The sequence below is a fragment of the Doryrhamphus excisus genome, linkage group LG20, assembly GCF_037039965.1.
Source record: "Doryrhamphus excisus strain RoL-2023G ecotype Guam linkage group LG20, RoL_Dexc_Guam_v1.1, whole genome shotgun sequence".
Lineage (NCBI taxonomy): Eukaryota > Metazoa > Chordata > Actinopteri > Syngnathiformes > Syngnathidae > Doryrhamphus > Doryrhamphus excisus.
In genome coordinates this window covers 1,057,408-1,080,668 of record NC_136376.1, presented here as the reverse complement: position 1 = coordinate 1,080,668, position 23,261 = coordinate 1,057,408, and the positions used below count along the sequence as shown (strand labels likewise).

General features: G+C 44.6%; 1 protein-coding gene across 5 annotated transcripts in view; it reads left to right on the top strand.

The window, feature by feature from the left end:
- Window positions 1-23,261, top strand: part of zmiz1a (zinc finger, MIZ-type containing 1a) — a 100,785-nt gene that overhangs the window by 13,068 nt on the left and 64,456 nt on the right. For 4 of the 5 annotated variants that reach the window (XM_058059206.2, XM_078787414.1, XM_078787413.1 and 1 more), the window contains exon 2: window positions 17,072-17,201. The gene's annotated coding sequence lies outside the window, so the exon portion shown is untranslated. Of the gene's footprint in view, window positions 1-17,071; window positions 17,236-23,261 lie in introns of all 5 variants that reach the window. The other variant, XM_078787412.1, reaches the window with a different exon arrangement.

The following is a 23,261-nucleotide window of genomic DNA, read 5'->3' as shown; positions in this document are numbered from 1 at the left end:
TTAATTAATAATTATTTTTTTTAAATAATTAAATTAAAAAAAAGGTAATAAAAATACAGCTTAGTTATTACTGTTGCTGTCATTGAAGCAGATCCTTTAACATGTTCAAGGATAGTGATGGGCTGTTTGCCGTTTTTTTTGTCTTTTATCAAAATGTTTAGTTTCATATGTGTCGACGGGAAGCACATAAGCACATAAAAAAATAACACACTGCCTATCACACTTTTTATTTTTTAGTCATTAACAAAAAATAATTGCCCATTTTGGGGGGTCTCCGGCAATCAGGACCGTAGAAGAGAAAAAAAAAAATTTCTTATCATTTCATATTCCAGGTATTCCTCAAAAAACACGTTTTTGATATCATGCCATTCACATTTTTAACTTACCTTTTATACATTTTAAGAAATGTTTGTTTTTGTGTTACTACCCCAACCTTCCATAAGTGGGTCAAAAATGTCCCGGTCAGGTTGTTTTCTTGAAATATCTTTGTAAAGAAATTTTTTTATCATTTCATATTTCAGGTATTCCTCAAAAAACATGTTTTTGATATCATGCACATTTTTAACTTTTAACATTTTAAGAATTTTTTTTCCATAAGTGGGTCAAAAATGACCTGCATGCATTTTCTATGGAATCCATAAGGAACCTTTGATTCTTATCAACTCCTAAATATAATACTAAATATCATACGAGTGATTATTTTTAACCAAAATAGCAAAATTGTCATAAAATTGTCATAAAAAGGCATTGATTCTAGTATGGGTGATTTTTGACCCACTAATGGAAGATTGTAGGGTCCAGTCACTCGTGCTTCTAAGAAGGTTAAGAAAGTCAGACGTCGGTGTCTGATGGCTGCTAGCAGGGCCGCTTTCGCCCCCCTCCCCAACAAACCCCCCCACATCCACGCACCCTCATGCCTCATTAAGTGAGATAAAGCCCCCATAATGCTGTTAGAATTGTACCAACGTATCTCCACTTACTGTGGGCCACAAGCCCTCCGTGACCAGATGCTTATCTCGGGGTGGCTGTCGCTTTAGCTAACTTCCACCTCCACTCAGCCAGGAAGGAGGAGGGGTTTTGGAATGGGGGTGGTGTCCAGTCTGGGGGCCGATAGGTCCGGTCACGTGAGCGGTAATGGCGGCGGTGCTGGTCCCTTTCAGGCTGTCACAGTAAATCTGCCGTGTCACTTTGTAAATCATTAGGAAGGGCTAAAAGCCCCTCTATTGGATTGTGACGGGGGGGTCGGGGGCGGGGGGGCGCAGGCGGCAGGTTTCCTTTGTGCCGACTTGACGACGATGACGATAATCAAGTTTGTTTCTGGCCATCCTGCTGAGAGGCTATAATTAGCTCCGTTTCTGTCGCTTCTTTGTCGGCTCCTCAAAGAAAGAGGAAGTGGGATGCGGGCGCGTTGTTTTGCGGCGGGGGTCACGTGATCGGGAGACGTACAAATGGCTTCTGAGGCTCCAGTCGCTCTTTCTTCTTCACACAGGATGAGTGTGTGTTGTGCAAATGTTCCGCACTCCGCTCGTCATTGTTGATATTCGCTTTATTGACTTCTTTTATTCGCACGGGTCGCACTTTTAGGCCGCTCTTATTCCCGTCACTCATGGAAGCGGGAGTTCATGACTCTTCCCGCTTCAGAATGTGGGATTCAACGTTTCTCTCGTTGAACCGCAGCACTCAAGCTGCACACTGACTTCTCTAAAGCAGAGGTGGGTCACAGTCGTCACATTTAAATATGTAGTTACCTTTTTGTCATTCATTCATTCATTTTCTACCGCTGGGGGGTGCTGGAGCCTATCCCAGCTGTCTTTAGGCGAGAGAGGCGGGGTCCACCCTGGACTGGTGGCCAGCCAATCACAGGGCACATATAGACAAACAACCATTCACACTCACATTCATAGCAACCGGTCGCCGTGTGACAGAAACAAGATTGAATCTCGTCCCACTTGTGCGATCTGCTTCCTCTCCCCTCCTCATCCTCGTCCTCATCCTCGTCCTCATCCTCGTCCTCATCCTCGTCTCCGCCCTCCCCTTTTTTCTTCTTCTTCCTTTTTTCCGGAGTCTTTGGTGTGTGTGCCAGCAGCACGTCTGCAACCGAGCGCCAGGGCAGACATCTGTCTCACAGCGCCCCCCAGGTTTTGATCACAACCTCCAAACAGGGGGGGGGGGGGGTGGGAGGAATGGGGCACCCCAAAGAGGCACCCCCCCCTTCCTCTAGCTCGGCTTGGCGAGGTCCACCTCTTTGTTTTGGTCTTCTTAACTTTTCCTTGGCCTGGCCGTGCCGCATCTGTCATTGAGCAGCACGCCGTGTTGCATCAAAGCAAAGCTGGCTGACGCCCATGCCCCCCTTCTCCACCCCCCCCCCCCCCCCCCCGCCACAAACCTCACCTACTTTTTTTTTTGTCGGGCTCACAGGTGGTGCCGAGCGTCAGTTTAGTTGGGGCTGTTTGTCAGCGACGCGCACTCCATCTTGGAAGTGGCGACTTTTGACAGTTAAACCGGATTTCTACGCCCGGGGGGCGGGGGCGGGGGGCGCCGCTGGTGACACACGGAGTGAAGGAGGGAGGGTGTCAGTTGTGGAATAGTGGAAGTGCGGTTTGGCACGCTCCGGCCCCTGCCGGCTTTGACACCTACCGTACGCTCCTTGAGAGATTCATGGCGGGATATTGATCCTGTGCAGCGCCCCCCCCCCCCCCCCTACACACACACACAAATGCTTTTGGTTGACCTTTTTTTTATTTATTTTTTTTCACTGTGTAAAAATAACTCCTATTTTTGGAAGGTTAACTAAGAATTGATTGTTATCATGATACATTTAAAGTGAGGACTGCCCCCCCCACCCCCACCCCCCCCACATATCTGAAGAATAAAACTTTATTATCAAGGGAGGAAAACAACCCAAAGCTCCATATCCTTGTGTGAAAAAGCCCCCCAAAGCTAATAAGTGGTTGCCCCCCCCCCCCCCCCCCCCGAGCAGCAACAACTGCAATCAAGCGTTTGTGCTAACTTGCAATGAGTCCTTTTAAGGTCATGCTACAGCATCTCATTAGGATTCAGGTCAGGATTTGGACTAGGTCACTCCGAGTCTTCATTTGGTTTTTCTCCACCCCTTCAGAGGTGGACTTGCTGGTGTGTTTTGGATCATGGTCCTGCCGCGCTGCCCGAGTTGCTTCAGCTGAAGGTCAGGAAAGGATGGCTGGATGTTCTCCTTCAGGATTTTTTTTTTTTTGCCAGACTGCGGAATTCATGCTTCCAGTTATATCCTAGCATGTCTTCCAGGTCCTGAAACAGCAGACCACTACACTACCACCACCTTATTTTACCCTGCCTATGATGTTGTGATGCTACTTTTGTAATTCTCTGCACACATTACTACATCCTTAAATACTTTTATTTTATTTACACAATTACACAAGATGGGGCACAATGGCTCTTATTTTGAAGGTTGGATGTATGTTGTGTGTGTTGGGAATGTCCGACTAGGTTGTGCTATTTTCCGTTATTTCTCCTCCACTGCAGTATGATATGGTGGGTTATAAGTACTATCACAGTACTCCAAAAATAAACACATTTGGATGAAAATGCAATAAAATGAATGAATAGCAGAGTATTGAAATAAATCAAAAAGCGTCCAAAGCCAATCAGCCGTCGTGTGAAACCAGTCCACGGCGCCACCACGGCAGCGGTCCTTTGGAGATAAAGTCGTGGACCCATCTGGCAAAGTCGGGGCCCGGGGAGTCGTCGGGCGGTACAGCGAGCGCCCGGAGTTGCTTTTGATTCCGCTCATCTCGTGTGAGGCGACGCTGAGTAAAAGGCTAGCATGTGTGCCTGTGTGCAGATTAGTCCCCTTCATGACGCCCGCTGCTGCACCCTCTCAAAAAAAAAAAAAAAAAAAAAAAAATGCCTGTCTTAACATCTCAATCACTCGCTTTTAAATCCCCCGGAATGGAAATCAGGCCGAGATTAGATAACGGACAGCCGTTATTATTATTTGAAGGATAAGTGACCTGTGTCAGTTGGCAGGAGCTTCAGACCATCGCTTGTTCTCAACCAAAACGCTTTTTATCCCCCCCCTCCCAGCGTGGATAATGCTGGGAAAAGCAACATTTACATATGGCCGTCCTCCTTAGGCTTTACGTTGCGCCACTCGGCAAGTGTGCCGCCATGACGTCACGATACAAGGCGGCACGAGTGCAGCCTCCCTTACTTTGCTCGTGTTTGAAGTGGAATTGAACATTTTGTGTCCATAGCTTGAATGCGAATCATCTGTTTGGCTCCAAGAAGTGCTTTAGCGACTTCCTACTTATACGGTAATCCCTCCTTTACCACTTTAATGGCTTCCAGATCTGACCGTGATAAGTGAATTTCCACAAAATAGGATTTCTTACAAATATTTTCATAGTTAGAGCTTCGAAAAACTTGTTTATAAATCTCTGAATACAGGTTTTGACATTAGAGCTCTCTAGACACAAAATAACACCCCTATGGTCACAACCGTGATAAGTGAATTTCTACAAAATAGGATTTCTTACTTATAAGACAAATATTTTCATAGTTAGAGCTTCATAAAACTTGTTTGCAACTCTCTGAATACAGGTTTTGACATTAGAGCTCTCTAGACATGAAATAACACCCCTATGGTCACCTTTACGCTCCTATTACCCAATATAGTAGATATAATATGAGGAAATATGACATGCGTCGCTTGCCATAATGCGTATATTAAATTATTAAAATAAATTATTAATAAAAACTAAGTATATTAAATTCTTAAAGTAAATTTCATACGAATAGTTAGAGCTTCCAAAAAAACTTGTTTACAACTCTCTGAATACAGGTTTTGAACACAAAATAACACCCCTATGTTCACAACCGTGATAAGTGAATTTCCACAAAATAGGATTTCTTACTTTTTAAGACAAATATTTTCATAGTTAGAGCTTCGAAAAACTTGTTTACAACTCTCGAAATAAAGGTTTTGACATTATTAGAGCCCTCTAGACACGAAATAACACCCCTATGGTCACGAGGGGTGTTTGGCCAACCAAATGGTTAAATCTCCGATTCAGGAGGAGAAGTGAGGTTTTCGGCTTTGGGCTGTGTTCGATGCCGCATACTTACCTACTACTCATGCTAACTCTTTGAGTATGCAGTGTGTACACACTGAAGTTCCCGGATGCATACTGCTTTGGCCGGAAATGTTGAGTATGTATCATCAGCTTACTACTCACAATGAAATTACCCAGGATGCAACGCGACGTCACCGCGATAAAAACAAAAAAAACGTTGGCTAAACATTGAGAAGCAGGATGGACCAAACGGCGGTGTCAAACAGGATATATTGCCATTTGGTTTGCTTTTTTTTTCCATTTTCAAAGTAAAAGCACTGATGTTTTTTTGTATGAGAAAAGTAAGAGGGTGTTTTATTTTGTGAAAATAACCGAAACTGCGCCGCTCACTTTGGCTAGCTTAAATTTTGCAGAATTCTTCACAACAAAATTGTAAACGGTCGGTATTTGGACAAATAAATGGCACACTCGGGATCTAAATGGCCATTTTCTCGCCTGATTTGACAAAAACTTGTTTACAACTCTGTGAATACAGGTTTTGACATTATTAGACCTCTCCAGACACAAAATGACACCCCTATGGTCACGACCGTGATAAGTGAATTTCCGCAAAATGGGATTTCTTACTTATAAGACAAATATTTTCGTAGTTAGAGCTTTGAAAAACTTTACAACTCTCTGAATACGGGTTTTGACATTAGTAGAGCTCTCTAGACACGAAATAGCACCCCTATGGTCACGACTGTGATAGTTGAATTTCCACAAAATAGGATTTCTTACTTATAAGACAAATATTTTCATAGTTAGAGCTTCAAAAAACCTATTTACAACTCTCTGAATACAGGTTTAGACATTAGTAGAGCTCTCTAGACACGAAATAACACCCCTATGGTCACAACTGTGCGAGTTGAATTTCCACAAAATAGGATTTCTTACTCAAGACAAATATTTTCATAGTTAGAGCTTCAAAAAACCTATTTACAACTCTCTGAATACAGGTTTTGACATTATTAGAGCTCTCTAGACACAAAATAACACCCCTATGGTCACGACCGTGATCGTTGAATTTCCACAAAATAGGATTTCTTAATTATAAGACAAATATTTTTATAGTTAGAGCTTCGAAAAACTTGTTTACAACTCTCTGAATACAGGTTTTGACATTAGTAGAGCTCTCTAGACACAAAATAACACCCCTATGGTCACGACCGTGATCGTTGAATTTCCACAAAATAGGATTTCTTAATTATAAGACAAATATTTTTATAGTTAGAGCTTCGAAAAACGTGTTTACAACTCTCTGAATACAGGTTTTGACATTATTAGAGCCCTCTAGACACGAAATAACACCCCTATGGTCACGACTGTGATAAGTGAATTTCCACAAAATAGGATTTCTTACTTATAAGACAAATATTTTCATAGTTGGAGCTTCGAAAAACTTGTTTACAACTCTCGAAATAAAGGTTTTGACATTATTAGAGCCCTCTAGACACGAAATAACACCCCTATGGTTTGACTGTGATAAGTGAATTTCCACAAAATAGGATTTCTTACTTTTTAAGACAAATATTTTCATAGAGCTTCGAAAAACTTGTTTGCAACTCTCTGAATACAGGTTTTGACATTATTAGAGCTCTCTAGACACGAAATAACACCCCTATGGTCACCTTTACACTCCTATTACCCAATATAGTAGATATAATATAAGGAAATATGACATGCGTTGCTTGCCATAACGCGTATATTAAATTATTAAAATAAATTGCTAATGTTAGCACCCTGTTTTTGACAGCCATATTTTTGTTTACAAATCGGAGGCAGTGCTTACGGACTAATCAGGAAGGAAGTGGGGGTCACCCCCGTCCGTCCGTCCATCCACCCTCCTTGAAACGTTCCCATTAACCGGCATTGCCGGGGCTAAAATAGCTCGTGGACCACTTTAGCCATTTAGTGGCGTTATTACCCTAATTGGCGAAGGAGGGCGATGACAATCGAGTGGCGTGTTTGCATGCGTGGATCCTCCATCTTGAAGAGCGATGTGATACTTGAGGGCCTGGAGTGCGTTTTTTTTTGTTGTTGATGGAAACGCCATTAAAGATTGAAAGCAGGAGGACGAGGAGGAGAGTGGTTTAAGATCTCCAAGCTGCGGCGGCATCCATTATTAAAGCGCTGTCTTGGCGTTCAGGTGACACGTGAAATATGCCGCTGGATTGATATCTGTCATAAAAGCGGGAGATTAGCATCGGTTGTTTACCGTGACCGTCCTCCCTCGGGTGCGTGCGGTGCGCCATGTTGTGTATCGTTGAATCGCCGCTGCGGTTCACCCTCACACGGCACGCGTCACGGCGCCGTAGAGTACTGTCAGCCGGGCGTTCGAGTGCGTGTCGAGTCCTCCGGAGCACGAGTGCTGATTTGAGCTGCGTGGAGACGAACTGACAGGCCTGCAGGGGTTTGTGTCATCGCCAAGGTTCCCGTCAGTCCGTGCGGAGGGAAGTCTCTCTCGCCGTCCTCGATGAAGTCGTGGATGCCGTGCCTGGCGGCGGCGGGACAGCGGCCCTCTGCTCAAAACACCGGGGGGGGTGTTGGATGCTCGCCTTCACCCAAGGTCGCCGCGGCGAGCCGGATAAGTACGACGTTGGATGGCGCCGTGCATTCACTGTTATGCCATTGGCATTGTTTTCTTTGCATTGCATTCAAATTTAGTGTTTGTAAGAGTATCACCACGGGCTGTCCAAAGTGCGGCTTGGGGGCCATTTTTGGCCTGTGGCTGTTTTTTTCATTAGCACATTCTAAAAAAATATATTAAAAAAAACACAGCAAACCTTGAAAATTTGAAATAAAAATTGAAAAAAAAAAAACAAAAATAGTAATTTTACAATAATAAAGTCCAAATAATAACAGAAAAAAGATGGCAATATTATGAGAATAATGAAGTAATATTAGGTAGAAATAGTGTCATTTTTGTAGCATAAAGTTGAAATATTGCAGAAAAAGTTATGTTACGAGAATAAAGTCGAAATATTACGGGAGTAAAGTATTAATATTATGAGAATTAAATTTACAGGAAAAAAAAATCCAGCAGAAATTGAGAAAATGTTTGAGAATAAAGTAAAAATACTGAGAGGAAAAAAAGCTGCAATGTTTGGGGAATAAAATTAGAAGCTTATGAGGAATAATAATAATAATAATTTTAGCAGCATAGACTTAAAGAGACCTAAAGACAAAATACGTTATTTTATTAATATGAGAAAAACACTGTCATATTTTGTGAAATTAGGTTAAGAACAAAGTAATATTATTAATAATGGTTAATATTAATATTAATAATATTTAATATTAACTAATATAATGATAATAATTATTATTAATTAATATGAATATATTACTGTTATTAATATAATAATATTAATATTAACGCTGTCCCGCTCTTTTTATTGTGATGTTGTCGTATAGCATTTAATCTAATCTAATCTAATCTATTACATTGAACAGTACTTCCTGTTGGAGGCGCATGCAGCTCATTAGCATTAAAGCTACAGACGCAATGCGCCATGTTGCTGCATATACTTTTAAACTGTCTGAATTCCAGCATCAAGGCTAGATTTCCGGTTCCACGGCTATTTTGAAGTGTTAAATTCCGGATTCATGGGTCCTGGGGGGGCGAAAGGTTGCCCATGTTGATGCGGGCACAAGCTAGCATTAGCACCCACTCCCGCTACGAGCTAAGAAGGAAAGGGGAAGTGTCGGAGTCCTCGTCTGCGCTGACCATCTTGTGTCAACATCGCCGTGTTTACACGAGATGCTTCCTGTCGGCGGCAGGGCGCCGCGCTCGTACCTCGGCGTGATTCCACTTCCTGTTGGAGATTGGCACCAGTCATGGAGCAGCTTTTGAACTTCTTCACTGGCGACGACGATACCGGGGCGCTAACCTAAATGCTAAAGTTGACAGGCGGAGTCCGTTAAGGCAGACGAGCGACAACACGTTGCTAAGCGAGGAAAAGCTTACACACGCCGATGACTGACTGGTCTTGTCTTTGCCGCCGTCTCCCTGTCCGTCCCGGCGCTGCAGAGCATCAGCGGGGTTATTAGAGGAGCACCATGGCTGCCGCTGATAAGGCCTCCGTGTGGCCGCCGCCGCCGCCGCTGACAGCGCCGCGCGTCTGCGTGGCAAGCACAAGTGGCGGCCCCGGCCGGGGGATTACCGCCCGCTGCCGTTTGTGCTGATGCCTTGCTTTATGTTATCCTCTCCAGTCAGTCGCTTGTGCTGCATTTGAATAACTTGGCTGATGTTGGAGAAACGGACCTGCTTGGAGTGTCTACCTGCATACCAATGAAGGAGCTCAAACATGGCCGCCGTCGCTAAGCTCATTCGGAGTTTTGCTTACATGGAACTTTTACTGTCAGGTCCATCTTTTCCAGGGAGGATTTTGGGGACACTTTGGTGTTTGCTCTAAATCTGACACGGATATTTTCAACCCCCCCGGCCCCCCCACCTTCTGATGTTTGAAAAAAGCATCTCAGTCTAGAAGTGCAGAGATGCGTTCACGGTCACCCTCAGCCTTCCTGGTCAGGACTATTCAAGGCTTCCGGACCGGAGGATCTACCAAATGGTTAAATCTCCGATTCAGGAGAAGTGAGGTTTTCGGCTTTGGGCTGTGTTCGATGCCGCATACTTACCTACTACTCATGCTAACTCTTTGAGTATGCAGTGTGTACACACGGAAGTTCCCGGATGCATACTGCATTGGCCGGAAATGTTGAGTATGTATCATCAGCTTACTACTCACAATGAAATTACCCAGGATGCAACGCGACGTCACCGCGATAAAAACAAAAAAAACGTTGGCTAAACATTGAGAAGCAGGATGGACCAAACGGCGGTGTCAAACAGGATATATTGCCATTTGGTTTGCTTTTTTTTTCTCCATTTTCAAAGTAAAAGCACTGATTTTTCACTATGTTTTTTTGTATGAGAAAAGTAAGAGGGTGTTTTATTTTGTGAAAATAACCGAAACTGCGCCGCTCACTTTGGCTAGCTTAAATTTTGCAGAATTCTTCACAACAAAATTGTAAACAGTCGGTATTTGGACAAATAAATGGCACACTCGGGATCTAAATGGCCACTTTCTCGCCTGATTTGACAAAAACTTGTTTACAACTCTCTGAATACAGGTTTTGACATTATTAGACCTCTCTAGACACGAAATAACACCCCTATGGTCACAACCGTGATAAGTGAATTTCCGCAAAATAGGATTTCTTACTTATAAGACAAATATTTTCGTAGTTAGAGCTTTGAAAAACTTTACAACTCTCTGAATACGGGTTTTGACATTAGTAGAGTTCTCTAGACACGAAATAGCACCCCTATGGTCACGACTGTGATAGTTGAATTTCCACAAAATAGGATTTCTTACTTATAAGACAAATATTTTCATAGTTAGAGCTTCAAAAAACCTATTTACAACTCTCTGAATACAGGTTTTGACATTATTAGAGCTCTCTAGACACAAAATAACACCCCTATGGTCACGACCGTGATCGTTGAATTTCCACAAAATAGGATTTCTTACTTATAAGACAAATATTTTTATAGTTAGAGCTTCGAAAAACTTGTTTACAACTCTCTGAATACAGGTTTTGACATTAGTAGAGCTCTCTAGACACAAAATAACACCCCTATGGTCACGACTGTGATCGTTGAATTTCCACAAAATAGGATTTCTTAATTATAAGACATATTTTTATAGTTAGAGCTTCGAAAAACTTGTTTACAACTCTCTGAATACAGGTTTTGACATTATTAGAGCTCTCTAGACACAAAATAACACCCCTATGGTCACGACCGTGATCGTTGAATTTCCACAAAATAGGATTTCCTACTTATAAGACAAATATTTTCATAGTTAGAGTTTTTGTGATGTCAGGTCAGCTTCGTCTGTTCTCAGGTGTTACCCCCCCCCCCATCCCCCAAAAGCATGATTACATTCTTGTACTATTCCAGCCCCTCCTTCAAAACAAGGACGCTTGCCATCTCGCTCCCTTTCAAGTGGCCTTTGAAGATGTAATCTGGGAAAACACTGACACATCTCCGGGATTATCTTAAATGTCTTCAGTATGTCAACAAGAGCCGATCCCTGTTAGTCAGCCGCTTGGCCGAGGGAAGTGGAGTCGCGGTCGGTGAGATGATGTGTTTCACCTCAGGTCCGCACTCTTTCCACCGGAGACTTGTTTTCCTGCCATTGTTGATCCATGGAAGGTTTCACTGTGTTACATTGTGTTACATTGTGTTACATTGTGTTATATTTGGTATATTGTGTTACATTGTTTCCTGTATGTAAATATAATACTTCTCCATCCGAGGCACTTTTTGGAATGACATTATTTACATTAGAAATGTACATTATTCCCAAAGGGAACGGCTTCAGTTTTTGTATGTTGGAGCTTTTCTTAGACAAAAGAATAATAAAAAGAGTGGGAATGCTGTATTTTCCCGGTCCTTGTCCCGTGCTACGTTGTTTTATGGCTTCATAAATCAATTAGAAATATCATTTTGGTCTGAGAAGTAGCTAGCGCGTGCTGCGCCGTGGGAGAATCTGCTACATGCCGCGACTGTGGCAACTATCATCCGGATGAAGATGATATTCTAACATCGACTCGGAATGTGGGCGGTCCAAATGCTGTTTCAAACAAGCGTATTCCTAAGTACGAGTCAAAGAAATACGACTATTATTGTTTATGCACAATAACTCGTCAGCTAATCATCATCCGGCTAAATGTGTTATCGTGACAGGCCTCGTCATTCCAGGTATCATTCGGGTATAAGATCCCACTTCCTGCAAACAGACTGGGACCTGTCCCGGCGTTCCCACACACGCTCCGATAAGAAGGGAAACAAGCGGGCTTTGTCATCACGTCGGTGCAACACACCGTTATCGGAATTATCTGCCGAGTGACAGCGTTGACTCCTCTCCTTGCCTTGTGTGACCCCCCCCCCCCGCCCCCCCCGCCGCCCCTTTCGGTTTTCTTCCTGCTTTCAAGCCAGGCTGCAGGCCAAAAGGCCAAATATTGTTTTTGGTGCGATCCGGCTTTGAGATCCATGTCGGACTTGCGTCAGTGTGTACGTGCAAGCGAGTGACGCCTCCCCTTTTCTCCTTTCAAACAAATCTTTGTGTTTTTTTTTTTAACACAAATCCAAATGAGCAGCGAGGAAACATGGAGATGAGATGGTATCACGGAGCAGTCAAGGAGGTGGGACGTGTTTGTTTGGTATTCCTGGACTAATTTCCTCCTGATAAGAATCTTCCAGCTCCTGGTGAAGTGTTTTATCTGCGCGAGAGGGAAATGGCTCCTCTGGCTTGCAGAGACAATCGATTTCAGACACGGGGGGGTTGCTGTAAATCACACTTTCTGCTTTGTAGAAGTTTTCTATTTGCATGGAGCTAATCAATGACACGTATTAACCAGGCTCCCTCCAGCCTGGATGGACTTTTGCCTTTTTTTTTTTTTGCTTTTCCTCTCCAGACGCTTTGCTCTCCCGCCTAACATCATCAACTGGTGTTGGCCGTGTCGGGGGGCATTGATTTTTACTGCTCTGCCCCCCCCACCCCTTCGCTCCCTTTCTCTGGTTTAACAGTTGATGAGTAGTTGTGTTAAGACGCCAAGGGACAGCCCCGCCCGCTTTAAGGAGATGAGGTCGGCTTTTATAGCCCTTTCTCCTCCGAGAACGATGAGGCGTGTACATTATGTGCGCGGGAACCGGGATTCACACCGGCGAGCGGCGGTAAATGTGTTTTTACAGCCGGCAAGGTTGCGCTTTGCCATCTTCTGTCCCGTATTTCCTCACGCCGGCCTCTTGTACTCGTACGGTACTACTCGGTAGTATGGATAGCGTTATGGATTTGACATCACGCGATGGATGGAAAAGTGGAGCCAGCGACTCAAAAACATTTTCTTTGGTCGTTGCTGGAAAACAGGGCAATATCAGTGGCCCACTATTGGAGGAATTATGGTATTTCAACTGGAAATCGGACTTCTTTCAGAAGCTGGTCAGCCTTCCCTCATAATTATGGTGCACCCCTACTAGAAGCAGTACGGTACCTCATGGCTGAAGCTGGTCAGCCATCTCTCATATAAGTTTGATAATTATGGTGCACCACTACTAGAAGCAATACGGTACCCCATGGCAGATGCTGGTCAGCCTTCCCTCATAATTATGGTGCACCCCTACTAGAAGCAATACGGTACCCCATGGCAGAAGCTGGTCAGCCTTCCCTCATAATTATGGTGCACCTCTACTAGAAGCAGTACGGTACCCCATGGCAGAAGCTGGTCAGCCTTCCCTCATAATTATGGTGCACCTCTACTAGAAGCAGTACGGTACCTCATGGCAGAAGCTGGTCAGCCATCTCTCATATAAGTCTGGTAATTATGGTGCACCACTACTAGAAGCAATACGGTACCCCATGGCAGAAGCTGGTCAGCCTTCCCTCATAATTATGGTGCACCCCTACTAGAAGCAATACGGTACCTCATGGCTGAAGCTGGTCAGCCATCTCTCATATAAGTCTGATAATTATGGTGCACCACTACTAGAAGCAATACGGTACCCCATGGCAGAAGCTGGTCAGCCTTCCCTCATAATTATGGTGCACCTCTACTAGAAGCAGTACGGTACCTCATGGCAGAAGCTGGTCAGCCATCTCTCATATAAGTCTGATAATTATGGTGCACCACTACTAGAAGCAATACGGTACCCCATGGCAGAAGCTGGTCAGCCTTCCCTCATAATTATGGTGCACCCCTACTAGAAGCAATACGGTACCCCATGGCAGAAGCTGGTCAGCCTTCCCTCATAATTATGGTGCACCTCTACTAGAAGCAGTACGGTACCCCATGGCAGAAGCTGGTCAGCCTTCCCTCATAATTATGGTGCACCTCTACTAGAAGCAGTACGGTACCCCATGGCAGAAGCTGGTCAGCCTTCCCTCATAATTATGGTGCACCCCTACTAGAAGCAATACGGTACCCCATGGCAGAAGCTGGTCAGCCTTCCCTCATAATTATGGTGCACCTCTACTAGAAGCAGTACGGTACCCCATGGCAGAAGCTGGTCAGCCTTCCCTCATAATTATGGTGCACCCCTACTAGAAGCAATACGGTACCCCATGGCAGAAGCTGGTCAGCCTTCCCTCATAATTATGGTGCACCCCTACTAGAAGCAATACGGTACCCCATGGCAGAAGCTGGTCAGCCTTCCCTCATAATTATGGTGCACCTCTACTAGAAGCAGTACGGTACCCCATGGCAGAAGCTGGTCAGCTTTCCCTCATATTGGTCTGATAATTATGATGCACCCCTACTAGAAGCAGTACGGTACCTCATGGCAGAAGCTGGTCAGCCATTTCTCAAAATTATGGTGCACCCCTACTGGAAGCAGTACGGTACCTCATGGCAGAAGCTGGTCAGCCTTCCCTTATAATTATGGTGCACCCCTACTAGAAGCAGTACGGTACCTCATGGCAGAAGCTGGTCAGCGTTCCCTTATAATTTTGTGGTGCACCCCTACTAGAAACTGTATGGTCCCTCCGGGCAGAAGCTGGTCAGCCTTCCCTCATAATTATGGTGCACCTCTACTAGAAGCAGTACGGTACCCCATGGCAGAAGCTGGTCAGCTTTCCCTCATATTGGTCTGATAATTATGATGCACCCCTACTAGAAGCAGTACGGTACCTCATGGCAGAAGCTGGTCAGCCATTTCTCAAAATTATGGTGCACCCCTACTAGAAGCAGTACGGTACCTCATGGCAGAAGCTGGTCAGCCTTCCCTTATAATTATGGTGCACCCCTACTAGAAGCAGTACGGTACCTCATGGCAGAAGCTGGTCAGCCTTCCCTCATAATTATGGTGCACCCCTATTATAAGCAGTACGGTACATCATGGCAGAAGCTGGTCAGCCTTCCCTCATAATTATGGTGCACCCCTACTATAAGCAGTACGGTACCTCATGGCAGAAGCTGGTCAGCCTTCCCTTATAATTATGGTGCACCCCTACTAGAAGCAGTATGGTACCTCATGGCAGAAGCTGTTCAGCCATCTCTCATATCAGTCTGATAATTATGGTGCACCCCTACTATAAGCAGTACGGTACCCCATGGCAGAAGCTGGTCAGCTGGTCCTGTGATATCAGGAAGTAGCCCCGGTGCTTTGCTGTGTTGTTCTCTGTGTTGTTCTCCGTGTTGTTCTCAAGTGCTGGCAGTTTTGTCACATGTCACTCGGTGTTCCAGGAGAACGTGGGTAGCAGAAGGCCGCTCTAGTGCTCTCGGTTTCTCATAGGTCTTTACAGTGCATCATCTCGCTATTCAACGCGTACATTGTTCTCTTTTACTGCATCTGAATATCTAGTACCCTGAAGTGAATGATCCCCAGTAAATATCAATATAATGAGTGTATTTGAGAAGAGAATAGCGTGTGCGTATCTTCTAAGTTCTCCTTCAGCGCTCTCATTCTGAAGAGGGTCCAGCGGTGCATGTTATAGGCGGGTAATATCAGCCTTAATAGGCTTATGTGTCAGCATAGACGCCCGTAAATCACATTTGTCTGCCACACCTGCTCGCCTCCTCGTATTTATGCCCCCCCCCCCAACCCCCCACCCCCTCTTACGTCCTCGTCCTTTTGGAAGCACTCCAAAACCAAACCTTCCTTCCCTCAACGCGGCCCCTTCCCCCCTGGAAATGGGTGAGGGGATATGAGACGCTGGGCCAACGCTTACTGTGTCATTGTACTACTTACTTTCTAGCAACTCACTCTATAGCAGTACTGTCAGTAGTACTAGTAGTACGTTATGGAATATACTGCTTGGTACTGATCGTTCTATAGTAAGTCAAAAACAGAATAGGACATGATCTTACCACTAATATACACATGGGTTACAGACAATAAAGTAGACTATAGTACACTGTACATACTGTAAGTATACAATACTGTACCATCTTATACTGTACCAGCAGCTGAGTGGGAAAAATATTATAATTAATGAAGAAATGTATATTACTTTTTGTACCATGCCCTACTCAATTATTCCCTGATACAGCTGCCAATGAAAAACCCAAACCTGCACGGCCTTGCGTGGGAACTTAATCTTTGGGACTCCAGCTACACACAGCGAGAGTCATAAAACATGGCAGAAACAAGAGCACAAATGAATCATATCCAATTCCTTTTTATTCTCTTCTAAACTTAGCAATATAAATATTATAATTAATAATTATTATTTTTATTAAAATTATCATCTAAATATTTGTATGAGCAGAAAAATCTGCAAATATAAGAATAAGAGTGAAAAATATTTATAGGTAAATGTGTACAAATATATATTTCAAAGTGGTAAGTGGGCAGTTTTTTAAAAAAATATTATTGCTATTTTATTTATTTTATTCTGTTTTAATGATACTATATATATTGATATAATTCACATGATATATAATGTAATATTTTTTTTATGTGCATGGCGTTGATGCTGACGTATTGGATGACGTACAGGCATGACCAATCTATCCAGGCCAGCGTACTCATCCATGAATGACGTTGTACGTACAGTAGAGCAAATACCGTAGTACTGGAGTTGGACGAGACGCGTACGAAGGCGGCGTCGTCATGGACGCAGGATGAGGCTGACTGAGCGTCGGGCTGTTGGTGACCTTTAGGAAGGGCGTAGTGCCTGCACGTGAGCAGGGAGGGAGGAACAGTATACTGTATGTACTGTATGTACTGTATATACTGTATGTACTGTATACTGTACACAGGCAGCAGCACGCATACATAGAGTATATATTTATGTCAGTGTGACGGCGGGCGCATCGGAGAGAGGGGCCGTGACGGTGTGCAAGTCCCCGGTGGCGTCCTGACATCCATTTTTCAGGCCGTTTGTGTCGTCCGTGCGTCCTCTTCATTCCGTAAAAGACCTTTAACAGCCTTTTCCCATCTTCCCCTCCAGGACGCCACTTGAGGAAGGGGGTCAGCGAGGGACCACGCGTGAGGAACACATGAGGGGGGCGGGCTAGGGGGGTGCAGCGACCACACCGCCAAGCACCACCACCACCGCCACCGCCGCCACCGCTCCCAAGGTCAGAGTTCACGCAAGCTTCTTATACAGCGGGGGTTTGTGCACACTCTCTTCTTCCCTCCTTTTCTTCCTTTTTCGCCTTGGCTGCCCCCCCCCCCCCCCCCCCCCCTCCGTGTAACTCTTTGAGCAGAATTGGCACGCAAAGGCAAAGTGAGGGAGCAATGTGGCTGCTTTTGATTGGACCCTCCTGGGCTGCCAGCCGGGGAGGGACTGAGCAGCTGCTGTTTATGAGGAGCTGTGCAGGATCCTGTTGGGGGGGAAAAAAAGGAAAAGAAAAACCCGGCCAGTCCCCGCCGACCGGCCCCCGCCGACCGGCCCCCACACACGTACATGCGTTGAACTGCTTGCTCCGACTCAAGAGTCACTTTGGGGATTCATATTTGGGTGAAGGAGGAAAAAGCATGAATTCATAACATCCTTCATGAGGAGACCACGCCCCCTTCATATCGACGTTATACTTTCCTGTCGTTCACGTCTTTTGGTCCCATAATGGTTAAGGCGCTGGTTTCTTATTGGTGGAAAAACCGGATGTGTAGCTGTAATCAGTGCAGTACTCACTGCCACCAGTAGAGGTGCTGTTGAGTCCGTGTGGACGAGTTACTCTCTTAGGAAGGAGAAGGAGGTGGCAATCAGTACCTGCGGGGGGGGCAGTCACGGGATAATTTATAGCCATCACTCAACACCCATCTTGCATTTGAGACAAGATTTCTAGAAAAAAATCAAACATATTTACATATATTACTATCCAGTATATCCCACCATAAACAGCAATAACTCGAACTTCAAAAGTGTCGATTTTTTTTATTTTAGATCCAAACCGTTTTTAAAAAGCAAAATTACCTAATCGCCTTATTGTTATTTTTAAAAATAGGTTATAAATATTTTAGCACTCTTTATTGATGTTTCTTCCTCATGATACATTCCGATACCTGCATCCTTATTCTCGAGCAGTAATCTTCTCAATGCCACAGCGGCGTGGAAACAGGAGTTCACAACATTCACAAGGATTCTCCCACCACCTTGACAATATCCTTTCCAACTGATGGTTTCCTATCATCGAACATGGAGCCTTGTATGATAATAGACAGTATTTGTGAGTAGAAAAAAACTGTCTAAAGAAGAATGATGAACTAAATGGCAAATGCCAAATTATTTATGTTACTGTAAGTGATAAAAGTTCTATTTTGGACATAAATAGTAGACACCCAAAGATGCTCCAATTTAATGTATTAAAAAGAATTAAAATATTTAAAATAAAAAATAAAATATTTAAAAATATAAAAAAATAAATATAAAAATAAATAGAATTTTCCAAGTTTTTCCAAAAACAAATTTCCCAAAATGCCAAAAAAAACCCCAAGGATGAAAAGGTGTGAACTCATCTTTCATTCCTACCATTCCTACCAAAAGCGGCCACATGAGTTCACCTTCTGCCTCAGGACGCCATCCTGCATGACGCTATCCGTGGTGCTTGCTGCCATGTTGCTTTTGCCTCACCTGCAGTCGGCTTGGCTAGCAGGGATTAAGGGTGAGGATTGAGGCGCCGGTGCTGGATGGGCGGGTGCCATCCAGGCTACAAATAAATAAATAAAAGAGCTGGTTAATCTTCCTAGGTGTGTGTGTGTGTGTGTGTGTGTGTGTGTGTACTGAGCACTGAGCAGGGCCATCACCACTACCACACGGGAAACATCTGCCTCACACACACACACACACACACAGGAGGAGCAGGGATCAGCCAAAGCGATTAGCACACGGACGTCAGAGCATAGAAAGCGAGCGGTTTAACACACACTGCAGAGAGAGAGAGAGAGAGAGAGAGAGAGAGAGAGACGCTGAAAGTCCAGGAAGTTTTCCTTTTTGCGGCGTATGAACTATCATACTATCATATGAAGACCTTAGCTCCAAGACAAGAGTGCAGCATCCACAACATCCCGGGCTGAGTCACGTGGAGCAGGGCGGGATTAGTTGTTGGAGACGGCGCGTCACGGCTGCAAACGCGCCTGAGCGGCATCGGCATAGCGTGTCGACTGTCGGTGCGAGAACACTGCGGCGCTTGTGGAGAACTGTGTGTTTGTTTGCGCCTTGACCCCACGACACTGGAAAAATCCGGCAGAAAATGCCACGGTGGCCCTTTTTAGACGTTTAAACATCCTTGGAAGGAAAGCGGCGGGCCGGGAGGCTGCGGGGAGGTCATCGGGGTGACTTCTCTGCCGCATTGATCCATCACTTTGCCTGTAGGATAATGTCATCACGGCCCCGTGGCAAGTATCATTACGTTATATAATCCATAGATGGACACGTGAGGCCGTTTGTTGATGTGTTGCTTCCTGCGGGCACCGCACTTCCTGGTGCAGCCAGCAGAGGCGCTGTTGATCGATTCAGCTGCTGTCTGAAGAAGAAGAAGGGGACGTGGAACTCCATCCTTTCCGAAAAGCAATGGTATACATGGAAAGGAATATTCCAATCGCTATAATCAACCAGAACAGTCAATGGGGCATGCCCAGTAAAACGTAAACACCAACATCACGTGATACCGACTTCTTCGAGTTCTTTCCGTTTTAGCAAATAACCCGAATGGAATTGGAATATTTAGGTCCATTTATACGTGGCTAATGATGCTAACTTTTGGGCCCTTTGTATTGAGCCGTGGACTCCTGTAGAGCAGCTAAACACAATAACCGGCACAAAGCTTTCTAGTTCTTTCAGAATCTGCACCTATTCAGCTGTATTTCTTTGGATGGTGTGTCTGTTTTAATGTGTTCCACCCACGGCCCGCCTGCAAGCACGCCCACTCCGCCGTGGTTGGGCACACTCGCCGCTCGCTGTGAACGATATTAACGTTGATGATAAACAGCGATGTATCGTCTTAAGTGAAGTTCCGTGTGTGGAGAACGTCTGCGATCAAAATCAACGTGCTTTTTTTCGTATTAAATCACAATGCGATGAAAATATAGTCATCCAGCTCAAGTCGCACACGCACACACACACTACTTCGTGGCGTGCTAAAGTAAGCTAACCCCTGCTAGCTTCTATTCCCGCTCCGGACGAGGAGATTGAGCCATCATTTGTGACCATTTCAACCTCATCCATTGTTCTTCCAGTCTCCATTTGTGACTGTTCCTCTTGGCCCGGGCTTTTCTTGCTGCCATTTTCTTTGTTTACCTTGGAAGAAGGTAAACAGGCTTTGGAAATGAGAATCAGCCCTTGCATCAGCGGCTTCTTTTCTCCCGAGTGTGATTTTCCTCAGGTAAATGGATGTCTGTGGACTTATCTAAACGGCGGGGTTGGATCTCCGCGGTCTCAATGATAGAATTAGGCCAAAAAACAAGCATCATTCTTCAAGGAATTCCACCTCGGGGCTCCGCAGCTTAGACGACTTTGCGCTGGCGAAGACGATATTTTTATCCTGGCTGATATTCATTGTGGTTATCGTCGTCTGGCAGAGCGTTTCTCGCAAGGAGCGTTTCTCGCTGGCCGCCTCACAGAGCTTTAGAAAATGGAGAGAGTGGGAGGATGAGAGAGAACATTGTATTCTCTCTTCTCTCTCCCAGCTTAGGAACGCCAGCGGAACAGGTTGTGTGAGGATATCGGCAACCGGGAACAATGTCCCACTCTGCCTGGGGGCCACCTTTTACCCCCGCCGACCGGGACCGGGCCGCTGCACAGGAGGCGGAACGCTCTCTGCACGTTCCTCAGCATGTTGGCGCTTTGCTCCTGCGTCATGTTCTCGTCGGCAGGGATTTGTTTACCTTTCAGGGTAATGATGTGGAGTGCATGGGAAAGCGGGAAGGAACAGGAACAGTTAAATTGCAGTAGTTTGGTTTGTAATGCAATATAATACCAGCCCTCACTTTTTCCATGTATGGGGGGGGTGGGGGGCTAAAAAACCCTGATATTTTATATTATGTATATATATAAAATATTATTTTATTTATATTATTATATTATATATTTTATTTTTATAAAATATTTTTTCTTTATTTTTATTTTAAAATAATTTTATTATTTATAAATTTATTTATAATACCAGCCCCCACTTTTTCCATGTGTGGGGGTGTGTGTGTGGGGGGGGGGCTTAAAAAACATGATATTTTATATTATTTATATATAAAATGTTTTATTTATATTATTATATTTATATATATATATATATAGATTTTATTTTTATAAAATATTTTATTTATTTTTATTTTAAATATTTATTTTTATTATATTATTTTTTCATTATTTTTTCAGACATGCACGCCTAATCCCCCCCCCCCCCAAAAAAAAGCAGGATTGTACTGTGTTTCCACAGACACGAGCATAATCCGCTCCAACGCCGCCATCTTTGTGTTATCCATCAGCGCCGCTCCGCCGGGCGTCGTCAATTAGCGGCGGGAAAACAACATTAGAGGCCTGAATGGGGTGCAGAGTGGCGGCAGGCCTGACATGCTCGTGTTATACGATTACACAACCTGTTGGCCGTCCGCCTGTCAAGTGTCTGGCGCCGCTGATGAATGGCGGTAATACGCAGCCGTGCATCGCAACACGCCGCGCCGCTCGCTCATTAATGGCTTCTCATAATGCCCGGGACGTTCCTCCAATGCCGTGCGGGAAACACCAAGCTGCAGCGGGAGAGAGAGGGAGAGAGAACCAAAGGAGGGAGTCGAAGCGTCAGGGTGAGAAATGGCGGTCATGAATGCGGCGTTTCCGTTGTGCCATTCAAGGCGGGAAGCAGAGAGAACATGCGGCGTGTTTGAATCCTTTCCAGAAGACGGTCGCACGTAACTCCGACAGACACGAGAGCGCACAGAAACGTAGGAATTATTGTTTCGGAAAGCGCATCCCATATGTTCTCCTATTAGAGGCCTCCTTGTCCATCTGTGGCCTATTTGCATAGATTACCGAGCACGTGGCGGCGAAGCCAGCCCGCGCCAGCATCACAATAGGCCGCGCCGTCAGACGGGTTCCCGTCGGAAGCCGAGCTTGATTGCTCTTTCTTGCTGGCTGAATCGGGACCCCGGCTATTCAGGACCCTCCAAACTCCTCCACGTCTGGCTCTTAACAAACAGATGCGCTCCTCGCCGAGACGGCGCTCTGAGAGCTTTTAGAGGGCTGCAAATTGTTTTCAACGACGAGAGCGGCAAGTGGCGGCGGCGGCGGCGGCGGCGGCGGCGGCGGCGGCGGCGGCGGCGGCGAGCAGCGCCCGTTTCTTCTGAAGGAGTGGAAGCCTTTATTGGATTTCACCAGCTTTCTCTTCAGCGTCATTTAGCGCAATCGCACCAAAAAAACGTACCTTTTGAGGGCGAAGAATGATCCGCTGTGATTGGCACTTTCAGAAGACAATGAATCGCTAATGGGAGGTGGGGGGGGGGGGGGGGGTTGTGTCACAAGATCTAACCAGCTTAAAATGTGACACAATTAGAAATACAAATGTCTCATGGGACCATAAATAAATTCATCATAAATGAAGAACAGGAAGAGGTGCGTTTGTTTCGCCCTTCTGTCAGTCTTACAGTCGCTTTGTGTGGGTGGGTGAAGGCGGGGATGCTAGCATACACACAGAGTGTACAAGAGTGGAGCACAGAAATCAAATTGTCATATTTGGGGTCCCTCCACCACAGCAAGACGTACTGCTGCCGCTAAGTGCTAACGAGACCGCTAACGCCGGTCCATCGGCTATCGGTGATGTCATTTCCATCAACATCATCACATGCGATTTTTTGCAAAAATTGGCATTTTTATGGTTAATATTTGTAATAGTCAATCTTATGTTTAAGTGACGGTAAAGGTTATATACTTATATACTTATATACGTGGAAACACACTCATACTTCAAAGAAGCCATTCAAGTACTTTGGTGTCAGAGGCCAGGAAAAACTCTTGGATGGAGAAACAATATTGAAAAGAAAATCTAGTAATTATTAAACAAATGTAATAAAATAAATACAAATTAAAAACAACAAAAATAATAAATAAATAAAATAAATGAGATAAAATAAATACATTTAAATTAAATAAAATAAATAAAATAAATAAAATAAATAAAATAAATAAAATAAATAAAATAAATAAATAA